Below are 20,275 nucleotides of genomic sequence, written 5' to 3'. Positions count from 1 at the left end.
CTGAGTGGACAAGGAGGCTTCCTAGAGGAAGTAACATTTAAAACTGAGGGCAGAAGGATGAATAGGATTTAACCAAGTAAAAGTAAGAAAGGAAGTGGGGAGCTGGAAAGGGCATTCCAGGAAGAAGAAACTGCATGTGCAAAGGCCAGGAGGTCAGAGGGCACAGTGGACCTGACGATGTGGCTAGCTGAGCATGTCTGTGCAGTGTCAACTTTGTTGTGAACACAGGGGGAGGCTACTGGGAGACTTTAAGCAAGGGAGTTGAAGTATGATCACATTTGCATTTTAGAAAGAACACTCAGGGTTATATGCACTTGAGTGAAGTTTTATTATGGAGAGCAGTTGGAACAAGTCGATTCTTTCCTCCTTCTCCATCATCCTCCTCTTTTCCCTGTCCACATAAAATGGCTCACATAAGATAAAATAACCCACACAAGCATGCCTTGTGTAATGTCTGCCACATAGTAGGTGTCCAATTATCGTATAATTCCCCCCCTTTTTAAATGTAGTTCCTGAAAGAGAAATCCCCTGGCATGAAGCACAAGTTGGGGCAAAAACAGTGAGGGTGTGTCTGTTTGTATCTTCTGGCTGGTGTTTGAGTATAGCTGACAGGATTTAGGTCAGAGGAAGTTCCCCAGACAGTTCAGCCTCAACCAGTCATCTGGGGTTTCAGAGAGGGCAGGTGAAGGTCCTAATATCCCCCCATTTCAGGAGGCCACCCTTCCCCAGGATCCTGATCTTGAAAATGTACCAGACATGGGCCATTGAGTTAATGGGCCCAGTTAATTACTGGGTCAGCTTCCTCATCTGTAAAATGGGTATAAGGTTACCTGTATTGTCAGCCACATGGAGTTGTTGTAAGAAACAGAAAAGTGTGAACCACCACAAAATAGTGTGATTACATTCATTAATGGCTACCCTGGGCCGGGCCTTGTTCTGTGAAGTAGATATGATCAATTATCCCTATTTTACAGATAGCGAAACCAAGGATCAGAGAGATTATGTGAATCACCCACAGGCACAGAATAAGTGGCTGTAGCCGAAGCGCTGGCATTTTAACCACAACACTGACACCATGACTTGTTCTCCCTTGAAAACCACCTCCTGCTCCCTGAGCTCTTAGCATGATGCAGGTACTCCAGAAATTAGTGTAGAAAGATGGAAGAAGGAAGGAAAGGGGCAGTGTTTGGAGTCTGAGAAGGTCTTTCCAGATGCGTCCCTACTCCTCACCCCACCAACTTAGGGTCTTCTCCCAGATGCACTCTAGGAAATGGCTCATGGCATCTTAAAATGACCTGTTACCTGTCTGACTCCTCACCAGATGGGGACACCTGGGGTCAGGGACTGTGTCTGGTTTGCGTTGGTATCCCCAGGGTCTAGTACAATGGCTGGTGCTCAAATATTTATGAATAAATTCCTCCTGTCACTGTCTGAATTTTCTGCCCATGCTGTCCTCTTGGCCAAGAGGTCTAAAAGCAAAGGAGCTGGGGCTTCTGGAAAGTCTTCCAAGGTCAGTGGGTGCATGTGTGAAGGAGGCCCAGCAAGAAGTCAGTGTGTCACCCTGGGGCAAGCCTGCAGGATGGACCCAGAGGGCTGGGGTGGCTGGCTTCATCCACCTCATTTTCCCCAGGGGACCCGGTGCTCACTGGCTACATACAGAGTCCATGTGTTGTGTTGCATGAGGATCCCTAAGGATTTGCTGAGTGGTCCTAGGTGCTCAAGCCACTGTACTTGCAGGGTGGCTTGAGCTGGGCCCACCTGACTGATTGGCTGGTCAATAGGTGGCCTAAGAATGAGAACTAGCCTCCAGCACATTGAGCAACCGGCTTCCTTCCTCGCCCCCGGTCAGGAGCTGGGCCAGAGAAAGTGAAGAAACCTGTTTGGGGCTTCAGGCGGGTGGGCGTGGGTGGGGCCCTGCCGGGAAAAGAGGCACCTGGACCAGTTTCCTTTGCTACCAGACCGGATGCAGAGCCGGGACTCAGGTGGAGGCAGGAGAAATACGCACCCTGGGTGCACCTGTAAGTCCTTCAGGACTACATTGGTTTTGGCTATGCCATGACCAGGGGCTCTGGGTCGGTGGTCACCGAACGTGGGGCTTCTGGCTGCTAAATCAGGAGAGTGAGCTGGCCGGGCGGCGGCGAATGAGTTGACGGGTGGAACTGGAAGAGGCTTTGGCGATCCAGCGGGCAAGCGAAGGACACCGCGGGAAGGGGTGGTACCCGGAAACGCAACTGGGCAGTCGCGCCGCTCCCCTGCCCTCGCCAGCTCGCTTTCTCTTCCTGGTCCCTGCGCCTCCTCCGGGCCCCGCGGTGGCGTGAAAGGCGCTCAGGACAGACTTGTGTTTGAATCCAAGCTGTTCCACCCACACGCTTTTGTTCTTGGGCTAGTGACTTCTCTCTGACCCAGAGTTTTCCCAGACGAAAGTGGGAAGACAGTGCCTACCCCAAAGCGTCGTGGGAATGAAAGTCAATGAAGTGACATAGGAAAGGTGCCTAGCATGTAGCAGGTGTTCAGCAAAGCGGGGTTCCCCTTCCCTTTGTTTAGCCCCCAGATCTCACTCCTAGCCCTGAAGTCGCGCCCCAAAGGCAGCACCAGGACGGCAGTGTCTGGGAGGCAGGAGGCCTGGCTTGGCAATAACTCATTTGAATAATTTGATCCTCAAATGAGATGGGGGCGAGTGGGTGGATTCTGAAGGCTGCTTTTACAAGCGTTTCTGTGATCCTAGGAGGGAATTTCAATGCATTCTTCCATTCACATATTTATTTATTCACAGATTCCTATCAGGCGAAGGCCGCCTTTCCTGGCCTCCCCCACAGCCCCGCCAGCGATTCGTCCTTACAAGGCTAGCCTCCACGGGCTGCCCTCTGTGTAAATAAAGCCACAGACTTCCGCCTACAGGTCGCCGCGGGGGAGGCGGGAACTGGTGCTACCGCCGCTGCGCGGGCCTTGGGAGGCTCGGAACCGGCCACGCCCCAGCCCTCGCGCAGGGCCGGGGAGCCCCTGGGCCAAAAGGAGGACCAGGAGGGAGAAACCAAGGCTCAGACAGTCTGAGTGCCCACCCATGAGCACCCTTCTCCTCTGATTACTCAACACGTGGTAGGCCCTAGACAGACAGCAGTCCGAATCTTCCCAGAAACCCTGCAAGGAGATTCCTTCTTCCTATTTTATAGAAGGGAGGCTGAGACTCCGCACGTTTAAACGGCTTGACCAAGGTCCCACAGGCAGAAAAAAAAGGTACAGCAGGATATTGTAACCCAATGCCTGGCTGCAAAGCCCAGTCTTTCCCCATTCCACCTATCGTCACCGAGATTGTAAAACTCCTAACGGGGAAGAATCAAATATATGTACAACGAGTTACAGGTTAACAGATGGGAGCGGAAAGGGACATTCCAGCGCTTCCTTGGACGTGTCACACAGGGCAACTCCAACCACAGGCGAATTTTCCCGGGTGACAGTTTTACTCCTTATTGCATGAAAAAGTACAGATCCTTATTAAAACAATAATTGATTAGACTATAAAACTCTCAAAGTTATTTCGGATCAAAATTATTTTGGGCTGTTTCCACATCTTTTTTTCTCGATTGTGCAGAAATTCTTCACACCGTGTGCACAGATGGGCAAACTGAGACCCGGACGAGTCCCATTGAGAGCTAGAGGCAGAGTGGGGGATGGGAGAAGACTTGAGATTTCTGGGCTCCGGCTTGGGGTGTTTCCGCTGGGTAGGGGCGCCTGTTTGCGAATAGGTTTCCTCGGACAGCTACTGCTGATTTTTGTCGCTCAGCCAGCCAAGTGGGGGCGATTCTGAGTAATCGCAGGCAATCAGCGCGGTTGGGGTTAAAAGCGAAAGGGACTCGCGAGGGAGCGGCTGGGGAGGACGGCGGGCACGGAGCCCAGACGCCGGCAAAGGCGGGGCGCCGCCGGGGTTCCCTCGGTGCGAGCGCGCGCGGCACTTCCTGCTCTTGTTCCTCCCCGCGGTCCTGCCGGCCGTTGTAAACTGGCGCTGCGGGCCACACCCCTGTGCTAGGCCGGCTAACCCACCCGCGGCCCCAGAGCCCCAGCCTCAATCCCCAGTCCTCGAACAGTCCTCAATTCCTAGTCCGACCATAGGAACGCCAGCCAGATCTGCAGCTCAGCTCTCTGAATTTCAGGTTCCAGAGACCTTGCCTCCTTCTTCCATGTAGGGGACAGTCAGGTTCTCTGGCCTGGGTTTTCTCAAAGAATCCAGAGTTGAACTACCTTTCCACTCAGCAATCCCATTACTGGGTCTATACCCAAAGGAAAATAAATGGTTCTTCCAGAAAGACAAATGAATCCCTATGTTCATCAAAGCGCTATTCACAATAGCAAAAACTTAGAATCAACCCAGGTGCTTGTCAGTGGCGGATGGGAAAAAGAAAATATGGCACATATGCACCATGGAGTACTATGCAGCCATAAAAAGAATGAAATCATGTCCTTTGCAGCAACATGGATACAGCTGGAGGCCATTATCCTAAGTGAACTAATCAGGAAAAGAAAATCAAATACCACATATCCTCACTTACAAGAGGGAGCTAAACAATGAGTACACATAGACATAAAAGTGGACATGATAGACACTAAGGACAGCTAGAGTTAGTGGGAGAGAGAGCAGAGCAAGGGCTGGAAAATTACCTCTTGGGTGCTATGCTCACTATCTGAGTGACAAGCTTAATTATACTCAAAACCTTAGCATTAGGCAATATACCTTTGTAACAAACCTGCACATGTACCCCCAATTATGAAATGAAAGTTGGGACGGGTGCAGGGGCTCACTCTTGTAATCCCAGCACTTTGGGAGGCAGAAGGGGGAGGATCGCTTGAGGCCAGGAGTTTGAGACCCATCTGGGCAACAAAGTGAGACCTCATCTCTACAAAAATTTAAAAATTAGCTAGGCATGGTGGCGTGCACCTGTGGTCCCAGCTATATCGGAGGCTAAGACAGAAGGATTGCTGGAGCCTAGGAAGTCCAGGCTGCAGTGAGCCATGTTCCTGCTACTGAACTCCAGCCTAGGCAACAGAGTGAGACACTGTTTCAAAATAAAGTAAAATAAAAGTTGAAAAAAATATATAAAACAAACAAAACAATGCACACTTGACATTTGCTGACTATATGGCCTTGGGAAAATTACTTAACCTCAGTCTCAGTTTCTGCATCTGTAAAATGTGAATTACTGACACTTACCTCATATAATTGTTGTGAGAAGTAAATATGTGCCTATCTGTAAAGGCCTAGGACATTAAGAAAAAACTAATTAAATGCTATGTTTTATTATTAGTGTTAGTTAGGCCTAGGTAGGAATCCTATTTAGGCCAATTAAGAACTGGATGACCAGGCAGGTGTACTTTCTTCAGTTTCCCCACCTGGAGAAAGGAGTTTATTACACTTTACATCACAGGGTGATGGTGAGGTCCCCATTATCCAGCAAGTCCACAAGTGATGATGTTTGCAACTCTTACTATTTGCCAGCACTGTCTTAAGCATTTGACACTTATTAACTCATTTAGTTCTACAGTTACAGTATGAGAGAGGTATTAAGAGCATCCCATTTCACAAGTAGCAAATTGAGGAACAAAGAAGTTAAGTGACTTACCTAAGGTCACACAGTTACTAAGTAGAACTTGAATATACAAAATTTAGTTCCTTATTCCATATTCTTAATTCCTACAGGATGTATCAGACAAAACGCTAGGAAATGGGAATGCAGCCAGGAATGATACTACACACAGCTGCCTCCTCAACAAAGGCGAGGGGTTCCTTTCTGAGCTTATTGGCATTCCTTATATATGATTAAGCATTGCATGCATATGCTATATTTTATATAATAAGGTGGCTTGCACACCGTAGATATTCAAGATTGTTGGTTTCCCTCACTATATTTTTTTGGGGTCCAGTTACAAGTGCTTACATGTTATGTGGAGGGAGGTTAGGTTTTAAGTGATAGAGCAGTTGGTGTCTAATAGATGCTTCACATGCCTGAGTTCCCTCCTCTATGTACTTAGTGATCTTCCGGCTAAATAGAATAAAATGGTACAGGCTTAAGGTTTAGACCTTTTAACAATAATAATAATAACTTCTGCCTTTGCAGAGTAATTCTGCTTCCGCAGAATTACTGTCTGCACTGTGGGGTTCCCAGAACTGAGGGTAAATTTACTGTACTTATCACTTAATCATTTCCAAAACAGCTTATGACTATGGCATCTTTAGTCAAAGGCCCAGAATTCTCCTCCTACCCTCTCTCTTTGGAGTCCCTGTGATAATTTTTGCTGTAAATGGCTAAAGCTATTATATATAGAGTGTACATCTTCCTGCCATGTAAATGTAAGCTGCCATTACATTCATTGCTTAAATGTTATGATTATTTCAAACTTGGCTTTTGTATTTGAAGCCTTGAGTTAAATGTGGAAAGTAAGGGGGGAAATGTATAATGTAGAAATAAAAACGTGCAGTGGATAGGTTTCCAAAGTAATAAAAAGCCACTTTAAATTTTAAAAGATTTTAAATCTGTGTGGTTCCAGACAGCACACCCTAAATTCCCACCAAACATTGTGTCTCTATTCTGAGGGTCAGAACCGCCTTGAGGCAATTCAGTGAACTCAACTGACAACAAAGAATTAAATCATTAATTTCTCCTTGTAAAAGAGATAGCCTGTGGACAACACTCAGCAGATGGTAGGTATTCACAAGGAAACTATTATGATTAGAGACAGGGATATGGAGAGAACAGTCAAAGACGGTATACTCAGCTGACATTTATTGAGCACCTACTATGTGGCAGTTGCTAGCAAATCCATTATTTCAAATAAACCTCACAATAAGCCTATGAGGAAAAGATCATATTATAGAAGAGGAAGCTGATACTCCAAGATGCTTGTTAACTTGCCCAGAAAGTGAGTGGCAAAGTTTGAGTTAGAAGAAGTTGGGTCTGACTTCAAGTTCAGTATCTGATTCACTGCACCTCTCTGCTTTTTTCCCCGTATGCCCAGATGTCAGTTATTTTAGAGCAGGAGGTGAGGATCAGAGGGGACTTTAAGATCACCTCACCCGGAGTTTCTCTGCCTCTTTTATAATCTAAGTCACCCTAGATAAACACAAAAACCTTACATCCTCTTTTAATGAGTTTCCAATTCAAAATAAGCGAAATATCATGATTCAAAACCAATTAAAGCAAGGGGATGTTTTCAGTATTTTGTTTTGAAACAAAAGAAATCTTTCCAGTGCTTTTGTTTCCTGCTCCATGCCTCCGCCAACCTCACTCGAGAGCTGGTGATCCTTTGCCCCTATCCTCCTAGTCATTGACTTCCGAGGAAGTTGAACCCAGAGGGGACTGACTGATTAGCTTGTGACACAGTCAGCTCTTGAACTCAGGTCGGCCTGACTCCAGTGTGATATCTTTTCGTAAACACCCTGCTTACTTCTCAGTCTTGTCTCTTACTGAACCCTAGCTCACAGTCCATACTTTGCACTGACTTTATCACCTCCAGTTTCCAGAATGTGTCCTCCTCCTTCCTGGCCTTTGCTCAGGCTGTTCCTGTGCATGGAACACCCTCACTACCGCTCCTCCCCGCTTGTCTGGGGAGCCCCTGTTCACCAAGCTTCAGCTGAAATGCAGCTTCCCTTAGGAGCTTTTCTGGACTCTTGCCTATATCCAAATGAAGGGGACTGATTCCTTTTGCACACGTGCCCATGTACCAATGTAGAATTATCTTTTGGCATTTAATAACACTTTAATGTTGTTTACAAGTCCCTCCTTTTTTTTTTTTTTTTTTAAATTTGAGACAGACTTTCTCTCTTGTCACCCAGGCTGGAGTGCAGTGGCACAATCTCGGCTTACTACAACCTCTGCCTCCCGGGTTCTAGCGATTCTCCTGCCTCACCCTCCCAAGTAGCTGGGATTACAGGCATGCACCACCATTCCCGGCTAATTTTGTGTTTTTAGTACAGAAGGGGTTTCACCATGTTGGCCCGGCTGGTCTTGAACTCCTGACCCCAGATGATCCACCTGCCTTGGCCTCCCAAAATGCTGGGATTACAGGTATGAGCCACTGCGCCTGACCTAAGTCTCTTTTTCTTAATGATCTATGACCTCCTTCGATATCTCACTCTACCACTACCAAAATGATGGTGGTTGAGGTGGATCCACATCTTTGTATTCTTTCAGGAGTGCCTGGCATTTAGCAAGCACTCTAAATGTTTATGAAACACACATATACACGATGTCATTGTCAGATTATTTTATTATAGTGGCCTTGAGTTTTTACTCAGGCTGGAGACTCTCGTAGACAACTGTCCTCTGTTGAAGCAACAGGGAGCCACTGCAGGTTTTTGAGGTAGAGAGTTTCTTGATCCATAGGTAACATAAGAGACTTAGCCATGGGATTAAAGCTGAAGATCTACTCGTTTCCAAGCCTTTGCAATCTTCCTCTGGAAAAGTTTTATTTCACAAATAAAAGGCTGAAGAAGAGAAGTGTTATTCTTTCACTTTTTGTTAATCCAAAAAATATATCAAGTGCCTGCCATTTCCCAGGTGCTATTTTGGGCACCATTTAGATAAGAGTGAACTGGGCAGACAAAATATCTCCTCTCATGGTGTTGGCATTCTCCTGGTGGAGAAAGACAATAAATAAGTAAATAATTATATCAGTTCAGATAATAATAAATATTATGAAGAAAGATATAAAAAGACAGAGTAGAGTATGGGCAGATCATTTTACATGCAAAGTCAAGAAAGGATCTTTGAGGAAGTGGCATTTGGCAGAGCCCTGATGCAGTGAGGAGGGGAGCCAGGAGAGGGTCTGAAGCAAGTGTATTCCAAGCAGGTGAAACAGCAAGTACAAACTCCCTGAGGTGGGAACAAGCTGGGCTTGTTAGAGGAACTGCAAGATGACTGGAGTGACAGCATAGACAGTGGCTGAGGTAGGCCCTAGGTTGTTTCCCAGGGTGGTTGTTAAGGTCAGACCATAATTTGGTAGATGTGACCAGATCAGCCAATGCAGCTGGTTCCAAGCTTGACCCAGCTGTGAATGAATGAATGCATCATGGACTATCAGCCAGAAAATTAGGCTGAGTACCTTGATCAGATTTTTATTGCTTTTAGCAACAAAATGAAGGCTTATGGAACAAAATGTAAGAACAATGTGACCTTTTAAATGAATTTAAATAATCAAAACAGAACGAAGAGTGATTTGTTGAGTGTAAAACAGGTGGTATGTTGGTGTTTATTCCTTAAAAAGGAATCTGTCACATCCATCCCAAGGTTGTTTTCATTGAAATGTAAAAGTTACTTTCACTCTAATTTGGGGAATGGCATTAAGATGCCACTTGCAGAGGATAGCTTCAGCTTGATCCTGCCTGAGGACCCTGAAGTGTGGGTTAAACCTCAGAATTGTCCCTGCCCAAGGCTGGAGAGCCACAGCACCTAACAGTCCACCCCAGAAGAGCTGCTGGCACTGGCTACCGAAGGCACATTGGAGCCCCCTACCCCCTAAACAATTAAAAGGAATCCCACTGAAATCTGAGTGGAACAGTGACATTGTCTGATTCTGATAGAATAAAGCAGAATAAGAGGATGATCTCAAAGTTCTTTTGCCTCATGATTTTCTTATTCATTATACCATAATGATTACAGGACCCAGGACAGGTGTAGGGCTAGCCAGGAGCTCTAGGCCCGTAGGCACATCATTGCCACCTCTTGGCTTTGCTCTTACTCAGCTTTGAGGGTAGATTACCATGCAGCTTACTCCAAAAGGGCAGGGAAGCAACGTGAAGGCAGAATGACCTGAATTGAGATTCTGTCTTCATTTTCAGCTCTGTTGGGAAGCTGTGTGACCTTCAGCATGTTACTTAACCTCTCTGGGCCTCAGGTCTCCTGGAACACTCCATAGTTCCCAGGCCCAGACTTTTCCCATCATACTGCCTTGTCTTTCTACAGTGTTTCTGAAACAGCAGAAATGAGAGCTTCTGTTTTTCAGGAACCAATTTGGTGGGACAGTGCATAATTGATATTCTTGCTTTGTAATCATTCGAGCCTTTACTTTGCTGTTTTATTTCTTATAATTATAGGGTTTTGATGTGGAAACTTGAAATTCATTTGCAGAGGAGCAATTTTACACTTTTCTGTAGAACTGGAGGGGAACTTTATAAAAGGGTAGGGGAAGGGAGAATAAGCCCAGGTTTATTTAAGATGCAGTTATGTTGGGGGTGGAGTTGACTTTGCCTTTTATTGGTAAAACAGAGTAGAGTGTCTAAGAGAGTTAGTTGTGTTTTCATATCAAAATTTGATGGTGGCATTAGTGGTGGATCTGAGAGTTATTAGAGGAAGGAAGGGCTCTTAGGGACAAGCCCACTCTCAGGTGGTTGGCAACCCTGCCCAAGTTTGGTTCTGAACAAATAAGCGAATAATTTTTTTGCACATCATATGATAAAGAGGAAAAGTTTGTTCCAGTTCTACCACTTGGGAATGTTCAGTACCATCTCCAAATTCCATTTCTTTGTCTCTAAGGTGGGCAGGGTTAGACTTGTTGAGCCTACTTCTTTAGATTGTCTTAAGACTCAGATACTAATCAAATGTACCTGTATATTACATGTGGTAATTCATGGGGTAAATCTGGTAAAGTCATTCCAGACTCTGCATCTAATTCATAGGACCTCAGGAAAATTATATGATTTTGCTAAAGCCTCTGTTTTTTAATCTGTAGATGGAGATAGCCCCCGCCTTGCCAAATTCATATGGATGCAATAAGACAATGGATAAGAAAGAATCTTGTAAATTGTAAAGCATCAAAAAATTATTATTTTTTATGTTATTATTTTTTAATCATCCTTATCCTATTGGTCACTAGTATATTCCCTAGTCCCTGAGCAGAACTCATGGGTGGGCATATTCACTCCCTTCTCATTAGGGGGCTGCTGTGGCCAGAGCATGGGCTTCTGAGTCAGAGAGGCCTCTGCTCAAATCCCTGCTCTACCAGCTACTAGTTACTGTGTGACCCCGGCTGAGTCACTTAAACAGTTTGAGCGCTATCTGAGAACTCAGAACAATAAGATCCACCTCAGAGGTGTTTGTAGTAAGACTCAAGTAGGAGAGCATGTGTGTGGTATCCAAAACAGCATCTGCTATGAGTTCAATCAGTACTAATTACTTCTCTTGACAACTCTCCTCTCCATTTGTATCTTTAAGGCTGCAGTCGTTGGGGGTTGGTCTGTTTTATTCCTAAAACCACTTGTCACATGCTAAACTGAATCATGCTGAGTTGCATGAGTTCCTCTCTGCATTAAGCTGTGGACTTCTTAAGAAAAGGATGTGTGGCTTGCAGTTCTAACCCCTGGTACTGAGTAGACATGCTGTTCTAGGCACAGGGCTAGGGGGGCTCACAGCCAGGAGGCAGTGAACCACAGGAGAATGAACACAAACTCTGGGCTACCCAGATCTGAGTTTGAATTTCCTTATGGTAGGACCCTAGGCAAATCATCTAATAATATTGAGACTCAGTTTCTTCATCTGACAAATAACCCAATAGAGATGCATGCATAGATGCATACATTTAGGGATTGTTGGGAAGAGCGGAGATAGTGCTTGTAAAATGGCTAGCATGGTACCTGACGCATACTAGGTCTTAGTGAGCAACTGTTGACTGACTAAAGGCTCTGCCCCGTGTTCCATTCTATTGCTAATAGCATAGTCTTTTCCTGAACAGACGAAACTGGAAAGTATCCACAGGAGTGAAATACCAAGTGGTGTGAGAAAGAGACATTTGCCCTTGTGAGGGAGAATATTTTATCCCTGACATTATTCAGAATTACCTGCCCATGTGACAAGGAACAAAAAGACTGACTTTTGTTAAATTTCTTCTTTTTTAAAAGTTTACTACAGATAATGCATCCCCTTATATATAACCTGTAACCAGGTGGACTGCTCACTACCTCCCCATCCTTGGTTGACACTGGCTTACAGGTGGAGGCCAGGGGGTGGTAGGGTAGGGGAGATGGGGTACTTAATTCCAAGGCAGTGAGATGACTGTAAGTAGAGGTGCATCCATGGCTCTGTTAGGAGCACTGAAGTCAAAGCTACCCATCCACTCTGGTGTTGGGGCCACCACTGCCAGGAAAGGCTCAAAAGGAAGAATATTGAGGCTGGTCTTGCAGGAAGTTCAGGACCATGCCAAACAGGAAAGAGGAGGAAGGGACCTATTAGGCACAGAGGTTCCACACTGCAAGCCATATTCAGAGGACCTCAAGTAGGAGGGTTTGGTTGGGGCAGAACCAACAGGGCATATTACTTATATTTACAAATCTCCCAGGGAGTGACTGAATTTCCACTTCCTTACAGGTTCTGAAGAAGATTCCAGCCTGCCACACTGTTGTGCTGTGAGTCCGGTGCTTAGTGGAACCCTGTCTTGGCCCACAGCCATCAGGATATTTCTCCGGGAAAGCCCTTGGACCAAGAAGTCTAGAATTGTCTGTGAAAACAAAAGCATTTGGATTATTTCAGGAAAAATGTAACCTGCAAACAAATAGCCTTGGAAAATCAGTGCCTCACCCTTGGTGCCTGGGTCAGGCACAGGGAGTGCCCCCAGCCCGCCCCACCCGCTGCTTTCTAGCTGGAGGCCACCTCCCTTTCCTCTTCTGTATGTTGTCCTGGCTGCCCAAAGAGCAATGCCTCCCCTCCCTGCCTCACCCTTCTCTAGACTTGTTCAGGCCCCAAGTCTTTGCAAGTGTGCTTGCTCTACCTGGACTGTTCTTCCCTCCTTGTCTGTGAGCCCTTTATTATTCTTTAGGACCCAGCTCCAACTTCTCCCTGTTGGTTGATTATTTGCTCCCCTACTATGTTGCCCTGGATTAATTTCAATTTTAAATATTCTTTTCAAAAAAGATAATAACCCTTGATTTTATGTTTAAAAATATAATAATAAAAATGGTTGGTTGCCATTTTTTTCTTTTTTTTTTTTTTTGAGACAGAGTCTTGCTTTGTCACCCAGGCTGGAGTGCAGTGGCTCAGCTCATTCGAAACCTCCACCTCCCAGGTTCAAGCAATTCTCCCACCCCAGCGTCCCGAGTAGCTGGGATTACAGGCACATGCCACCATGCCCAGCTAATTTTTGTATTTTTTTAGTAGAGATGGGGTTTTACCATGTTGGCCAGGCTGGTCTTGGCCAGGCTGGTCTTGAACTCTTGACCTTGTGATCCACCCACCTTGGCCTCCCAAAGTGCTGGGATTACAGGCGTGAGCCACCGTGCCCAGCCACTTGGTAATTCTTAAGCTCTTATGCTCTTGTTATGAGCCAGGCAGTGTGGTACATAAGGTTACTCACTCCATATGCAAAGTGTTTAGGACAGAAACAGGCAATGGTAAGTGCTCGGTAAGTGTTACTTATTTACTAGTCTTATTAGTTATTTTAATTCTTTCACAGCATTTGCAGAAATTATGCTTTCTTCTGTGCATTATAATGATCAGGTTACATGTCTGTGAGCTTCTTGAGGGCAGGGACTATGTCTTTTACCTCTGGTATCTCGGAGCACGTGACTATCCCAAGGGTATTTCATGAGTGAATATCTAGGTGTGAAGTTGGTGACTGATGTTTATCTCAAGAGTTCCCAAGTCAATTTGGAGTTGGGGTAGCCCAAAGAATGTAGGACTGAGAATCAGAAGATCTGGGCTTAGTTCTATTCCAACTAACTACTAGCTTTGTGACCTTGGGCAGATTAGCCAATCTTTTCTGAATCCCAAATAACTGTTTTCCAAAATGAGAATAATTGTCCCTAACTTGCTTTCCTTTTAGGTTTGCTTTGAGCATCAGATGACATCACACGGGGAGAGTTTTGTGAATTGTAAAGTATTTTGCACATGTGCAACATTATTGTTTGTATTATATTGCCATCACCACCATACTTGATGGAACATGAGCTCACATGTAGCTCTTGTATAAATATCAATATGTCATTTTTGCTTCTTCACAGTGTTCAAAACTGTTGCTTCTTAATGTTTGGGATGTTCTTCCTCCTCAAAGCAGGCATCCAAGGTATTCGCCTCAAGCATTTTGAAGGGTTTTAAATGGCTCTTGATTTTATCACTTGCCTGTTTTAAAAATCTCTGGCCCAAAATTTCAAAGTTATACTTTCTCCCAGGAGAGGTCCTGTAAGAATTGTAACTAATCATAGCATTTACTGTTTGATATTATATAATTCAAGAAGTGAGATGCTAGAGGTTATAAGAAGGGATGAAAAGAAGTATAAGACATAATCTTACTCAAGAAACTTACTGTCTATTATGGGAGTCAGGGCTAAGCCTTAGACTTGTGGGCAAAATATATGATTTGGGAAAGGAAAGACTCCTCTGTGTTGAGGTGGTTTGTGAAGGTCTCGGAGAAAAATTGGATCTTGTTTTAAGCCTTAAAGAATGACTGATGTTTAGACTATAATGCTGGGAACTTAATTCATAAGTCAGGGCCATTGAGTAGTGCTGGTAACATTTCCCTTTTCAGCAAGATTGTTGATTTCTTTAGTTCTTTGTGGAAAAGGAGGAAGATATAAGAAGACTCTAGTAATTTATCCATTGAAAAATGTCTGAATCCAGAAAGCTGCTAATATTCTATGGCTGATACTTTTATGATGAGAAAATAAAAATCTCTACTTTTCTTTTCAGCCATGATGTATTTGTTTTAAAAAATATCAGAGAGAAATTTGTTCAAAGGAAATTGTGATTCAAGCTTCCACATAATAATAACAATAGTGAAAGCTCCTGGATCAGTAAGGCTAATTCATAGTGCTTAGGGTAGAGGATGATGCTAATAATAACTCAGATAAGAAGTTTTTAAAAATACCTAATTGTGAACTATTTAGAAAAGAATAAAATGAGAACACAAGATATGAAAATGTATATAATGCAGCCAAAGTCATAGTTAGAGGTAAATTCATAGCTTTTATATTTGCACTTAAAAATAAGAATAAGTAAAAAGAAAGCAACTCTATGTGTAACCTAAGAATTTAGAAAATGAGCAGCAAAACAAAACCAAGAAAAGCAGAGCAATTTAAAAAAAGCAAGGATAATAAGTAATTAGAAAATCAATAAAATTAAAGAAGTAGAATTCATAAATCATGAGCTGGTTCTTTGGGGGGGGAAAGAAAAATAAACAAACCTCCAGAAAGCCAACTAAAGAAGAAAAGAGAGGGAAGAAAATCAAATAATTAACATCTGAAAAGCTTGTATAGTTTGTAAAACACTATCTCATTTCTTATCACTCTTGGTCCCTAAATTAATCCTCTGTGTTATATGTTTATATCTCTATCAGACTGGGGATCAAAGAAATAGGTCATTTTTTAGAGTCACACAACTGGTGAGTAGTAAAATCATGATTTGAACCTAGGTCTTCTAACTTTGTTGAATATTCTTCCAATAATCTCAAGACGTCCTTTCAGGATAAGTACAAAAAGGAAGAGTTAAACATTTAATACAAGGATTCTCAACCCACAGGATGCAGACCAGTACCCATCTGTGGCCTGTTAGGAACTGGGCTGCACACCAGGAGGGGAGTAGCGGGCAAGCATTACCACCTGAGCTCCACCTCCTATCAGATTAGTGGCCACATTAGATTCTCACAGGAGCACAAACCCTGTTGTGAACTATGCATGCCAGGGATCTAGATTGTGCACTCCTTATGAGAATCGAATGCCTGAAGATCTGATGTGGAACAGTTACATCCTGAAACCACCCTCCACCCCCTGCCCGGCCATGGAAAAATTGTCTCCAACAAAACTGGTCCCTGGTGCCAAAAAGGTTGGAGACCACTGGTTTCCTGGGGCTGCCATGACAAACAACAGTAATTTATTCTCTCACATTTCTGGAGGCTAGAAGTTTGAAATCAAGGAACCGCAGACTTGTACTCTCTCTGAAGGCTCTAAGGGAGAATCCTTCCTTGCCCCTTCCTAGCTTCCAGTGGTTGCTGGCACTTCTTAGCATCCCTTGGCTGTAGCTGCAGCACTCCAATGTCTTCTACATCATCACATGGTGTTCTCCCTGTGTGTCTTCACATTGTCTTCCCTCTGCACACGTATGTCTTCTCCATTTCTCCACTTATAAGGACATCAGTCATGGGATGAGGGCCCACTCTAATCCAGTAGGACCTCATCTTAACTCATTTAATTATATCTGCAATGATTCTGTTTTCAAATAAGGTCATATCTGATGTTCCAGGTGGACATAAATTTTGGGGGGACACTGTTCACTCAATACAATGTTCTTATTATTGTGGTTTTAACTATCTTTATCTTGCTTCACCTACATAGTGAATTTGTACATGCATCCATCCAGCCAGTCAGCAATCATTTAACCTAGTTCTTAAAATAGGTACAGGGTGAAAGTGATAGTCCTAATCTACTTGTCAGAACAATCTAGCGAACCATTCAGATTCAGGCACTGTAAGAGGGAGGTGAAGTGGGACAAATACAGAGGAAAGAAACCAGGATTGTAAAATTGTATCACTCTGGCCACAGTTGAGGGAACTGTTAGGATGACTAAGAAAATCTCAGGTGTGCATATGGGTCATGGAGTGGGTGAGAGATAAGAGCATGAGAATACTCTTCTAATACTTGAAGGCTTCCAGCCATAGGAGTCTGGGTTTGGTTTTTTTGTGTCACCACTTACAAGAATCACAACCCAGTGGGTAGAAGCTACAGAGATTTATATTTTAACTCTGTTAATAGAATAATTTTAGAAACTAGAATTTTCTAAAGACCTAACTAGGGTTGGATGACCCTGGTATGTGTATGTGTGCAGTTTTCAGCCTTTAAGCTGCCACAGCTGCTAAGAGATGCCTTATATGCTGGAAGGGCTAGAGGGAGCCTAGAAGAGAAGGGGGATTGTTAATGGATTTTATTACTTGCCGAACACTCCAAACTAGTCACTAGACAGAAATTGCTGCTTAGAAATTATAGGAACACATATTATAAAATTGTTTTGCACAAACTTGCAATGCTTATCAATAAAAAACACAGTGGTTTGCCTAAAATTAAGTGACTTTTATGAGCAGATACTGTGCTGGGGTCTAATAATGCAAGATTCAAAAAAACATGGGCTTCAAACCAAGGGGCTCACAGTATAGTAAGAGATATAACATAAAAATACAGGCAACCAGCTATAACAATATAGGAATTAGGCATGCAATAAATATTTGAAGAAAGAATGATTGAGTGATTTTCTTCAAAGAATATTTTTGTTGTTTTTAAACATTGACTTAGTAGGGTGAGCAACTGTCCCAACTGGCCTGGGACTGAGGGGTTTCTCGGGATATGGTACTTCCCAAGCAAACTGAAATGAGTTCATCATGCTGGTTTGCAGGCTTTTAAAGAAGGAAGGAAGATGTAATAGCAATTATTGTAACAGCAGCAACAGTAGTTATGGGAGCAGACACAGGAGACAAGAGTATTGTTTTTAAAGGGGAACAAGGGCAAGCCTCTAAATTTCATTAGAGAAGGGATGACATCAGTCATGTTCACCACTATATCCCCAGCACCCTGCACAGTGTTCGACACATAGTTGGAATTCAATCTAAATTAGTCAAATACAGTCACGGGCTGCATAATGATGTTTTGGTCAACTGCTAACCATATATATATGACGCTGGTCCCGTAAGATTATAATACTGTATTTCCACTGTTCCTTTTGTATGTTTAGATATGTTCAAATACACAAATACCATTGTGTTACAGTTGCCTACAACAGTCAGTATAGCAACAAGCTTTACAGGTTTGTAACCTAGGAGCAATAGGCTATACCATATAGCCTACATGTGTAGTGGGCTATACTGTCTAAGTTTATGTTAAGAACACTCTATGATCGCACAATGAAACTGCCTAAGAATGCATTTCTTAGAACTTATCCCCATTGTTAAGTGATGCATAACTCTAAATGAACTACATAAGCCAAAAAGCACTGAGCTGGGCCTTGACGGCTATGTAGCATTTTGACCCAGGAGAAAGGAGTATGTGGTGAAAGACTGCAAAAACAGAGAACTTGGATATAGTAATTGATAAGTATGATGTTTAATGGGATCTAGTGTTTTCCTATGTCTTTAAATATTTTTCTTGGGAAAAGTCCTTGAAACAGTGAGTTTATTCTATTTCCCCCATTCTTCTTTCTATCCTGGAAAATTTCCTCTACCCCCCTTTTTCCTTCCCTCTCTTTTCTCTGTTGGAAGATACTTTCCAACAGAGAAAGGATGCCAGTAGGATCTCTTTCACGACAAGCCTAAGTAGCAAATAAACTGTCCAGGAAAACATCCTACTTTTGGGAGAGAAAGATTTGGCCAAAGAAGGACAAGTAGTCTGGAATGTATAAAACAGCATGGGAGAAGGAATAAGAGAAAGGGTATTAAGGCTGGGGAAGGCACTTGGGCCTGCATGGTGAAGGGTCCAGTTGCCAAATTCCAAATGCACTGTGTACCAACCTCCCCTGGGGCACATGGGTGTTTCTTGCTGACTCTCCTTATAGGGGACAAAATGTGAGCATTGCTACTATAAGGCAAAGAGAGACAAAGGGGAAGAAGACTTTATTGACCAACTGTGTCCCATAGTATGTCCCAGGTACTGTTGGGCACCTTTATTATATGCACAATCCACACACACAGATTTGAAAGAAGATATTATTATCCTAATTACACAAATGAAGAAGCAGAGAAATAAAGAGATGCAGCGATTGCCCAAGATGTTAACTAGTGGCTGGTCAAAGCCAGATTTGAACTCAGGTCTGTCTTGCATTACAATGGTGGTTTCCAACTTTCCATCTTGTTTTTTACAGCTCAGCTGATGAAAGACGAAACTTTCCTAGCCCCCTCCTTCTCACTTCCTACCTCTTCTCAACACCATTGGAGTTTTCTGCACCAAATGTACCCAACATTTCCTTCCAGAACACCCTATCCTTGCTACAAGTCAAGGTTTTAGCATCTCTTTGACATTAAATATACATATTATTTTGACCTGAACAAAGCCCAAACTTTGTGATAGCCTCTATTTTTTTATTACTTCTTAGGAATATTTCTAGCAAGTGTTACTGTACTATGAAGATGTGCTTCTTAAAAGGGTGTAGTTACTTACAGTAGGAAGTTATGGGAATCTTATGAGCCCAAGTAGCCTAACAGCCTCTCTCTTAGTGCTTATAGCCATGATCTATTAGCAGAAAAATAAGAGAACCTAAATTCTAGGTTCTCATTATAGAGAGAAAAATAAGAAAACCTAGATTCTAGTCCAGGCTCTTCCACTTGCTAGCTGTGTGACCTAAGTCCCTTTACTTCTTTGAGCCTCAGTTAGATTATCTGTAAAATGAATGAATTACACTTTCTTTGCTCGCCTCAGAAAACTATATTGAGTGATCACCTTGAGTGAAGTAATAAACCGTAAATCAGAAAGTATAAGACAAATGAAGGATGTTAACTTTAAATCAATCCTTTGTGGAAAAAAGTGGGCATAAATAAAATATGAGATATTATTTTTATTTCTTGGTAGTCAGTTCAAGTATAAACGTAAACTCAACTTAGCTTAAGCCAAGGAGACACTATTTGCTCAGATACATTGTGAGAAGGGCAGGGTGGATCGGAAATGGCTAGATCTGAGTCTCCAGCACTTAATGGCACACCATCCCTCTCTGTTCCCCTCTGCCTTCCTGCATATTGGAATCGTTCTCTTCTCTTGAGTTCCTTACACGGGATGAGCATGTGATTGCCAAAGCTCCAGGCTTGCCTTCCAGCTTTTGTAGAGTCTTTTTTAATTTGTAAAATATAACTTATGTGTGAAATACATAGAATAGTATATAATAATATATGTAAAGTTTAGGCTTCCATTTTTACAGCTTGCAATCAGAGAGAGAAGAAACTTTCTTCGTACAGCTTAGGGTAGAAAAGTCCCATGGAAATCCTTTGATTGACCTGGCTTGGGACATGTTTATGCCTTAAACAGATCTCCCTGGCTAAGAGTGGGTATTACCACTGACCCACCTTGGGTCTCAGGTCCATCTACTGTGGCCAAGGGGTGGAAAAAGCACAGACAAGGCCATGCCCATTTGTATTCACAACCAACAATGGAATTTAAACAATAAAATACATGTGATGGGGACGCTTCTGTAGGCTTCTGTTTCTTCAAGGATGCTCCAGCTCTGGAGATGCAGGCCTGCCTGGGTGTGTAATAGGGGACCTTTGCACCGCTTACACTTGGGAAATCTTGCCAGGTTTTGCTCAGTTGAAGTTTGGCTAGGCGTAATACCTAGAATAA

At 43.4% G+C, this 20,275-nt stretch overlaps 1 protein-coding gene across 4 annotated transcripts in view; it reads left to right on the top strand.

The window, feature by feature from the left end:
* LOC111522630 overlaps positions 1-20,275 on the top strand; it is a 116,322-nt gene that overhangs the window by 26,575 nt on the left and 69,472 nt on the right. Inside the window, exons 1-2 of one of the 4 annotated variants that reach the window (XR_002725294.2) lie at positions 7,994-8,054; positions 12,348-12,946. The exons of 2 other annotated variants lie outside the window; for them this stretch is intronic. The gene's annotated coding sequence lies outside the window, so the exon portion shown is untranslated. Of the gene's footprint in view, positions 1-7,993; positions 8,055-12,347; positions 12,947-20,275 lie in introns of those variants that run through there. One more of the 4 variants, XR_002725293.2, reaches the window with a different exon arrangement.

Source organism: Piliocolobus tephrosceles, chromosome 1 (assembly GCF_002776525.5).
Source record: "Piliocolobus tephrosceles isolate RC106 chromosome 1, ASM277652v3, whole genome shotgun sequence".
Classification (NCBI taxonomy): Eukaryota; Metazoa; Chordata; class Mammalia; order Primates; family Cercopithecidae; genus Piliocolobus; species Piliocolobus tephrosceles.
Note: the sequence above shows the minus strand (reverse complement) of the source record. Positions and strands in the feature narration are given on the sequence as shown.